The 10,500-nt window shown below is 34.7% G+C and overlaps 1 pseudogene; it reads right to left on the reverse strand.

Moving 5' to 3' along the window:
- Positions 1-4,263: 4,263 nt before the first annotated feature.
- On the reverse strand, positions 4,264-4,641 carry LOC107514214 (annotated as a pseudogene).
- Between the last annotated feature and the right edge of the window lie 5,859 nt (positions 4,642-10,500).

The following is a 10,500-nucleotide window of genomic DNA, read 5'->3' on the forward strand; positions in this document are numbered from 1 at the left end:
TCTCATACAACAGCCCCCATTAGATCATTATCTCCATGAGAAGGTCAGCTGTATTAAATTAATTTAAGTGTGTAAGAACACTGGTTATTGTTTTGGGTTGGGTTCTACAAAAGCAGAACCTGAGACAGAGATTCAGATGTGCTCAGAAAAAAAGGGAATAAGGGAAGCAGAATGGGGCAGAAGAAGGAATAAACTGAGCAAGGAGGTGGTCTTAGCGAAAGCTGAGCCTCAACTTAATCCCATGGAAATGTCTGAGGTGTGAATTGCACCACAGACTTGGTGCCTCCTTTAAGCTTGGGGGCAGGCTTCTGGTACTGTGGTCATTAACTGTGGGCTGTTATCCTGTAAGCAAAATTTCATAGTCAGATGGAGTTTAATTCTCTAAAGAAGGTGACAGTCCTCATTTAATAGCTGTCAATATTCATGACAGCTAGAATTTGGGTGTAGCTTCCTCGAAAGGGGATCTAGATCAGTGAGAAAAGAGGGTATTTCTATTTAGAACTCTCCAAACCTTCAGCCCTTATGAAGAACACATTGACTTTAAAGGAAGATTAATAAAAAAAGCAATACAATAAGCGTCCAAATGATACCAAAGAGAATCTATGGTCTTAGTCCTTAAATTTGTGGAGGATTGTGAACAACTGAAAGGTTGTGATAAATACCAGGAACCTGCTTTCAAGAAAATGCACAAGTGTGTATACACATAATATTTGCACAGAATTTCAAAGGTTCTTGGACTCCTTGGTGAAGCTCTCTTATAGACCATTTGAATTAGAAATTTCTGCTTTGGACCACCTGGCCTTGTGCTGGCTTTGACACCAGCAATGGAATGGCAGCCAGTCTAGAGGAATAAAGAAAACCAGTGGAGAAGCAAGATACAGATCTGGGTAACTAGGAAAAACAGAGAGACAACAGTTGAAAGAAATAAGTCATAACCCATAATAAGAAGTCCCCTAGTTATCTCAAGGGACATATGGGGTAAGGAAAAGAACCTGAGGAACAATGAAAAAAAAAAGTGTTTCTAGATCTTATCTCCTGCAGTATGTTTTCGTATAGCTATCCACATCCTGCTCACACATCACAGTGACATTCCCACCCTTCCAGCACAAGAGATAATAGCAGTTCCTAACAGCATTGCAAGCAGCCACTGCGGGCAAGCACAATCTGTAACTGCTTTCATATTCATTACATTTTGGTAGGTCCCTTTCATCATCCTCTGACTTTTCAATATGTAGAAACAATAAAGTCCAACAAAGTCCCATGATCCATTTTTCCTAACAGATATTTCCAAAACCTATGAATGGACACTACCCTCAGGACACTCCAAAACCTAATTTGGGGGAAAATTTTTTTGAAGGACAAAACCAGGGAGTAGCTATGGAGTGGGATATGAAATGGGCCATTGATTTGAGACATTTAATGACAACTTTCTGTAGTTGTTCCAAACAAATATGTTTGGAACTTTTATATGTTTATTTTTACTGACATGTAACACACATACATAAAGATATACATATCATACACTTGATGAATTTTTTCTAACTGAGCATACCAGTGTTAACTGCTCCCAGACTGAGAAACATAACTTTACCTGCATCATAGAATCCATCCCAGAGCCCCATTTTGTGGCTGATAACTTTTTGGAAGCAAGGCACAGCTGACCTAGAATTAATTCTACCAAAGGTATTCCTTTTGTAGCTAATTCATTCTATTTTCATTCTAACTCTACTCAATTATCTCTGAATGCTTTCCTGAGAGTTATCCTTTAAGTGGTGTGGGAGCCTTGCAATGATACCTCATGATAAGAGGTTTCTCACCTTCTCTTCCAAATAATTCCCTTTGTCATTTTAGTTTCTTAGTTTCTAGAACTCTGGCCATTAAAATGCCCTTCACTGGAGAACAACAACACCTTTTCAGGCTGACCTCTATTTGAAGGATCAGTTAAGAAGGTAGGAAGCAGTGGATCTACAAACAGGATGGGAGTACTGATCACACACTGATATCCAAACACTTGGACAGGCAAAGTGCAAGTCTGGGAAATATTACAGTGCCTTGGCCAAGAAAACAAGTTGAGACGTTCATTGAATCTTCTTTACTGATTTAGAACCTAAGAGTAGATGTTCTTTCATTGCTGTGAAATGTAATGACAGACAGGGCTTCAGATAACCATCCCCAAATCCGGATGCTTATCTAAACCAAACCTGCCTGCCTGGAATCCTTTTGACTTTCAAAAATAGAGCCTGGATTCAGGGGGAGCCCTGCTTCCCAGGCAATTTGGGGAAGTTCCTGTGTTTAGTAAGGAATATTTTTAAAGAAAAAACATCATTTCCTCTCCCCTTTCCTCCAGGTTAAACCCAGACCAAGAAGCAAATGTAGGGCAAAGTTTAACAACAAAGATTATATGAGCATTAGTGGGGAGGGGTGTTACAAAAGGGGAGAAATAGAAAATCTAGGATATCACTTTGTGGCTTCTCTATTTTTATATAGAACAACGTCTCCATCTTAGACCTATGTCAGTATTCATTAAACTCTTCCTCTTGGTTATTATTATTTTTTAATGATCTAGGATACCTCTAATAGCTGCTGGATAAAAAGTATTTTTATATAGTAGGACTGGCCTCAGTGAATTAGTAGAAAGATAGGAATTTAAGCTCAGAACCCTCTCACTTTCTCTTTGAGGCAACTGTTGCCTCTCCAACATCCCCCAATATTCATACATCTCTTTTAATGCATTCTTTTATTCTTTTCATTTGTTCCTTCATTTATTCATTTAAAGATTAATTGAACACCTAAACTGTGCCACAACCCAAATGTCCTTATGGTCTTTAGTAAAATCGCCTTAAGGAATTTGGGATTTTTTTGATAACCTCACTCTCCCAGGGCAGAAAATCCAAGCGTCACATAGTATTTCATAAGTAAATCCTTAAGATCACAAAACGCTTCTATGACAGAAGACAATCAGAACCCACTATTATAGAGATGAGAGATAAGTTTTGGGCCCCAGCTTCCCGGAACCCCTTAAATTTAACCCACTGAAGAGTGGATTCCATGCTCAGTCTACTTATAGGTTTAGTACCACTTAACAAAGATTTGAACACATACAAATTGGGACTGGAAACTGGAGTTCAAGTCTCTAACATCCATTTCCCTTTCTTCTAATTGATTTTCTAAAGTGTAACCAAAATGCCAAGGATATGGATTTTTTCACAAATATCTAACTATGACAGTCACTATTTAAAACCTTCCCTTGAGAGTGTTAAGAGATAAACAGGCATACTACAAATTTGAAGAGTTTATCTGAGCAAAAATTAATCCGAATACGGCAGTGTTAAACCAAAGTGGTTAGGGGCACTCTGTTGACAGGAGCTGGGGGAGAGATTGATATTGTGAAGTGTGGAAACAAAGAAAGAAAATTATTTCATTGGCTATCGTTTAAAGCCAAGTTGGCTGTTTGTGATGGGTTGTCCTTAGCATTTCAATTTCACAACCTTGAGGCATTTATAGGCTTAGGGCTAGGTTTGCTTACACAGGCCAACACACATTAGCGTCATCTCAATCAAATGGCTTCCTTGCTTAATTAATTTATCAAGAGAAAGCTCAACTATTTCAGTCAACCCCAGGCCTCAACAGGATTTGACTATTACCCACCTCTTGATTCTTCTTATTTCCAGTTGCTCTGCTCCAGAATTCTGAGCTGAGAATTGATTAATATGAAGAGCGGAGTTGAGTACAGTCCTGAAAAATTCAGGAAATCAGGAGGCTCCTCTGAGGGTTAATAGATATTAAAAGGCACCAAAACTAGGATAAAGATACAGGTCCCTTACCAGTTTCTTCTTCAAATCCTAATGAATGCAGTTTGAGGAAGCCTTTTAACTGTTTACTTTTCATCCTGAAATTTTCATACTAAAATTTTGTTTAGCTACTTTTCAATAAAAAGGTAATAAATATATTTGTAAAAACTCCAAGGAATAATAAAAATATACAATAACACCAATTTTCATAAATACTAAGATTCTTCATATGTTAATATTTCTGAAATAAAAGAATCATTATGGATAATTATAATAATATCAAAATTCATGGTGAGTCATAATTTAATTGGCAGCTCCTATTAGTGGAGTGCTCCTAACTCTCTCCAGTTTGGCACTACCCAATTTGAATCAAATTTTGCTTTAATAAAGTTAAATTTTTTAATATCCCTCAGATTCCATTTTTATTTTAATAAAGTTTATTTTCAAATGTACAATTGGTGGGACCTCTTTTTCATGCCTCTTCATCAGCAGCTGGGTCATTCCCAAACTTGGGGTTTCTGGTGTAAATTACTTGAGCTCCATGCTCTGAAACTAGTTTAATAAGTTGTTTACTAAAGAGCTCCTGAAGGGCTACCCTGGCCAGGGAACCTTGGACCTTCAGACTCTCAGAGACAATGGCTGGGATTATAAGCTCATGACTGGGGACTTCCTGACAGAGTTTGTCATTTCCCACTTTGTCAAACAAGCCTAAATTATTGAGCTTGTCCTGAACTTTGCCTTTGGACCACTTCTTCTTTGTGGCCTTGCCCCCAGATTTGTTCGCTGGGTCTTTGCCTTCAAGTTTGGCTGACCTTCCAGCATCTTTTTACTTCTTGCCAACGTTGGGCATAACAGCAAAGCTCAGAGAGCAGCTGCTACCACTTAGCCTCACTAAGATGTTGGACAAAAAAGCTGCTACAGATTCATCTGACAAGTAAAATCATATAGTCTAACACTTTTGAGGAAGATGGTAAAAGGTAGGTAGTAAATTTTTGTCAGCTGCATCAATTTATTCCATAGAAATTGAACTCTTTCTTCTAGAATCATTATTTTATTTTTTCTAAAAAATCATGCATTTCATCCAGGTATTCAAATATATTTTGGTAAAGTTGAGAAAAGCAGTCTTTAAAGAAATTGTGATTTTTCTCTATCCATAGTTATTTCTCAATCTTTTAAAAATAATTTCATACAGTACTACTTTTTTTCCTGATATTTTTAATTAACAGATTATCTATTTTATCAGCCTTTTAAAAGAATCAGCTCTTGGATTTATTCATGTTTGCAAATTTGTATTAATTTTTTATTATATCCTCCTTTTTAAACATCTTGGTTTAGATAGCTACTGAGTTTTGTTTGTTTGTTTGTTTGTTTTTCTATTCTTTCTGGTTTAGTGTGCTAAGTAATTTAAGACTAAAATTTTTCCTCCAAGGACTGCTTTAACCATGCTCTTTTAGTTTTGATGCATAGATTTTAACTATCTAATTTTGTAGGTGTGTTGTAGTTTAATTTCTGATACTGTATTTTACCTAAGAGTTAATGAGAAAGTTTTCTTTAACATTTTTGTGGTAAGCGTAGTTGATTTTTCTTTTGTTATAAATTTCTAGACTTATGATGAGGACAGAATACCATTGAGATTTTTTGTTGACTCACCATATGTTATGATTTAGTGAATAATTCTTGGGCACATGAAGGAAACATGGTTGATTTCCTAATTACATAATTTATATAATTTGATATATTTTATTAATAGTGTTATTTATATGCTTATGTCTTAAATATCTGTACTATTTTTGTACATTTGGTATATTTGACTCTGAATGAAGTAAACAAAAGCCCCTTGCCACTAATTCTCCCTGACCTCTTATACTAGGGTTTATTTTGCCTTCAGTTTTTGAGGCTACTATTTGTTTTAAAAATATGTGACACACCCTCATTGATTACACTTTTGTTTTTGGGTAATCATACTTGTCACTTGAACTCAACATTGTTGGCTATTACAATCCTTGCTTTTGCTTTTGCTTTGCCTTTTGTTCCTGTCTCCAAATAGTGTCTTTGCCCATTATTTACTTTTTATGCACCTATATCATTTTAAATGCATTTAAAGAGTTTAATAAGGTTCTGATTTTTAGATTTTAATAATATTCTGACTTTTTAATCTAAGTTGAGAATATTTTTCTTTTAACAAGTATGTTTACTTTATATGTATTTATTACTAAGACATGTATTTTCTTAGTTTCACTATCATATTTTATACACTAATTTCTGTTTTTAATACTTTATTTGTGTTTTTAGCTTTCTCTATGATTTGTGTATTTCTTTTTCTATAGTTTGAATGTTTTCTTTCTGATAGCTTGAAGGGTTCATGATCAATTTTTTGTTTCTTCTTATCCGAAGATGGTTTCAGAACCAAGCAACACAAGTTTTTATTCTCCCATGTATATATTTAAAGTGCCCATTGAATTATAGCATTGATATTTTCTTGCACTTCTCTTTTTTCTTCCCCCTCCAGCTTTATTGAGATATAACTGACAAATAAAAAGTGTATACATTTATAATGTATAACTTGATGTTTTAATATACATATACATTGTGAAGTAACCACAGGCAAGCTGTTTAACATATCCATCACCTTACATGATTACCATCATCTAATTTCTTTTCTCTGTGTGTGTATGTGTGTGTGTGTGTGTGTGTGATGACAACACTTAAGATCTACTCACTTAGCCAATTTAAGTATACAAGACGATATTATTAACCATAGTCACATTGTTGTACATTAGGTCTCTAGAACTTATTCATCTTGCATAACTGAAATTTAGTACCCTTTACCCAACATTTTCACATCCCTCTCTTATAAGCTACTGCAGGGTCTTTATACTAAATGCTATGAAGATTGGAGTTTCTTTGGAGCCAAAAGAATGTCATCGAAAGTGCTGAGTATCACCTAACACCACTAAGCTGCTCAGCCCCCACTTTACATAAAGTATCTCTGCTCTAATTGGTTTTGTATATTTGTCTATGAAAGATTATAGTTAACAAAGAATGCATAACTAAAATAAGTTTGAAATGAATAAAATAGGTAACCCCAAACCTGTTCAAAAGTGAGCACATGTAACATCACTTTAAAAAGGTAAATGTAACTCTGTTTCTTTCGTTATCTAACATGAGCAATAACATTCTGATTTCTAGTTCCAAGAAATAATAAATCACTCCTGCTTTCTCAAGTTCAACTACTTCCCTCTTAGTAACTCAAGTTCTATATGCCAAGTATAGTCCACTCCAGGTCAGTTACTTAGAAGTAAGAATGGAAAAACATCAGCTACTCAAAATTGAGTCTATCTTTTGGCCAAGTATTTTTCATGCTTCACAGAAAGATGAAGATTCTGATAAATCATCATTTTCTTAAGAAAAACAGCCACATTTTCTCTATGATTAGTACCAATATCAACAGCAGTGCTTACCCATTCATTTATTTAAATTTACTGAATATCTACTATGTGTCAGACACAGAGAAGTTGAAACAAAGAAGTGAACAAATGGAAGATAGCCCCCGTCACCAAGGAGATTGCTAGTCCTCCAGTGGGAGAAACATGGACTTACGATAACAGAAAAGTGTCCATTAGATTTAGAGACAAGTAAGTCATGGTTGAGAGACAAAAATTAGGAGTTTCTATATTTCTAGCACCTGCCCAGTATCTAGCACTAAATAAATATGTGTTGAAGGAAAAGGGGCTGGGGAAAATGGAGGGAGGAAAGCTTTGAGTTAAGACTCAAAAATTATTTCCTTAAAGATGAGGTAAGATTTCATGAGAATTTAAGGACTCCATGGACAAAGGACAACAATAAAATGATGAAAACACAGTTGATGGTAGGTCCACACAGGAATGAGGAAACATGACAAAGCTAAGAAACAGTCAGATGGGAGAAGTCTTTGAACACCAATCCAGGTGTTACGTGGTAAAAGTTGTGATTTGTTGAGCAGGTATATAGTATGGTTGAAGCCATGTCATAGGAAGATTATTGTGTCAGTATCATTTCCTGATCAGACAGTAAAGTTCCCAGAACCACTTGAGGAAGTCATAGTTATATTATGAGCTCTATTCTAAAACTCAAAAATGGAATCAGTGCTGCAATTGACCTCACTTTTCTCATAGGATTCGATATGAAAAATCCCTCATGGAATAAAACATCATCCATATTATTTTAAATCTCTGACCGGATTGACAATAAAAATGAGAAACAACAAAGTATATTTAAAGGAGTTAATGAAGTCAATTTAAAAAATGTAAATAAATTATATAAGAAACAAATTTGGAATGGAATTCTGTATATTTCCAGTGCTATCTTTTGAGAAATTAACTTCATAATGACATCCCACTTCTACTTTGACATTTTCTCTAATAAACTCCTTTTACCGTACCCCTTCGACCACTGCTACTTCAGACAAAGTTGCTTAGGTTCTCATCTCTTTTGCCCATAGTATTCTTTTAGAACTTATCTAATTATATATATATATATATATATATATATATATATATATATATATATATATATATATATATTCCTGGTCTATGAACTCAAGCGGAGTAATCTTGTCATTTTATCTTTGCCTCAATAGTGACATCTGCAGTTTGTGGTAAGTAGTAAAGATGGAAAAATGTAAACCACCCTTCATGTAAAAAGCTTATTATACACCAATCTAATTTCATTAGAGCACAAGCTTTACCACTAGCAACCTTCTTTCTGATGAAGCTTTCTTTGCCTAGTGGTTTATCACTGGAACTTTCACCCAGCAAACACAATCTTCACTTCTCTGGTGTTATAACATTGACCACATCATGTCCATGTTTCCTAAGGCTGCTCTAACAAACTACCACGAACTCAGTGGCTTAAAGTCAACATAAATTTATTCACTCACAATTCTGGAAGCCAAAAATCCAAAATCAAGGTGGTTGTACTTCCCTCTGGAGGTTCTAGGGAAGATTCGGTTTTTTGCCACGTCCAGCTTCTGATGGCCACTGGCATTACTTACAGTTGCATAACTCCAATCTCTGCTGCCATGGTCATATTACCTTATCCTCTTCTATGTCTTTTCCTCTTCTGTTTCTTATGAGAAAAATTATCATTGGATTTAGGATGACCTCATCTTGAGATCTTTAATTCAATTAAATATGTGAAGACTCTTCTTCAAAATAAGGTAATACTCACAGGTTACAGATTTTAACATGGAAATATATTTGGGGAGGCAACATTCAACCCATTATAATGTCCATTTAGGTTTCTGATCAGTTTTTCATTAATCATTTCAACAGTAAATAGGAATTACAGAATCTAACTTCATCTTACCCAATTTAGTTTCTGCCAACACCCAGATCCCTAAATGAGATAAGATTATTTTCATTTGTTTATGAAGAAATCCAAAAAGATCATTGAGGAAATATAAACATATATACTTATGAGAAAAGCTTCCTTCACTTGAGCTTCTCTCTTTTTGAATGTTAAGCATTTACTGAGAAAAGAATGATGGTTACTTTTCAAATATTTCTGATACTTAACATATCTGGTACTGAATATTTATGTTCAGTATCTGAAAATATACATATGTATGCACATGTATGTTATATATCCCATCTCCCTCTTTTGTCTATTCTTTGCTTTACAGACTTTCTTGTTTTTAATTACATATTAAATTAGATATTAGTCATGTGAATCTAAGTGTTAGATTTTGGGCTAGTGTTAGGGCTCAAATTAGGATTAGGATTAGGATTACGATTAGCAGACAGGGGTATGTTTAGAAGTAGGATTAAGATTATTATTAAAGTTAGAGTTAGGACTAGGATTAGAGCTAGGGTTAGAGTTAGGTTAAGGCAAGGATAGGGTTAGACCTAGAGTAGAGGTAGGGCTAAGTTTAGAGTCAATGTAGGGTTAAGTCTAGGATTTGGGTTAAATTTGGGCTAGATCTAGTGTTAGGTGAGGATTAGATATAAGCCTAGTGTTATGATTTGAGCTTGGGTTAGTTTAGGCTTCATGTTAAGACTAGCATAAGGGTTAGATTTAGATTGTTATCTTGATCAAATTGAGTTCTCTGAACTAGTTTCCGCTTAATGATGACATTTACTTGATAGTGCTTCCAGGTGGAAACAGATACTAATGACTAGGAACGTCTGAGCAAACCCCAAAATATAGTAAAAAATGATATGATTTTTTTTCAATATCTTTGCATACAAAGATTGAAACTATTTGTTCAGAATAAAGCTAGGCTTGAGACTTTTTGATTATGTAATATTCTTTTAAAATAAATATTCTACTTATAGTCAATCCTAATTCATTTCAAAATTAGAAGTTACCAAACTCTGTATGATGTAGATGTCATTATGTCAGTTGTTTTAGGGTATATGTCATAAGATTTATTTATATAGCATGATCCCCTTCCTCAAAGAATTTCCTTATCCAGTTGGTTAAACAAATCCATCTGAAAATATGGTGAACATTTAAAGGCAATATGTGTGTGTGCCTGTGTATATATGTGTAATGTGTTTGATTGAGATTATCATTGGTGAAATGTTTAGCAAAAGGCACGTAAATGAGGGTTAGTGTAGTAACAGCAGGCTTCCTAGAGCACTGAGTTTTCTCTGGGCCTTAGCAATTGGCAAGGTTTTATAAAAGCAATGGAAGATGACATTTTGTTACAATAAATGGAGGGTATAGT

The sequence above is a fragment of the Rousettus aegyptiacus genome, unplaced genomic scaffold (genome assembly GCF_014176215.1).
Source record: "Rousettus aegyptiacus isolate mRouAeg1 unplaced genomic scaffold, mRouAeg1.p scaffold_m13_p_12, whole genome shotgun sequence".
In the NCBI taxonomy this organism is placed as follows: domain Eukaryota; kingdom Metazoa; phylum Chordata; class Mammalia; order Chiroptera; family Pteropodidae; genus Rousettus; species Rousettus aegyptiacus.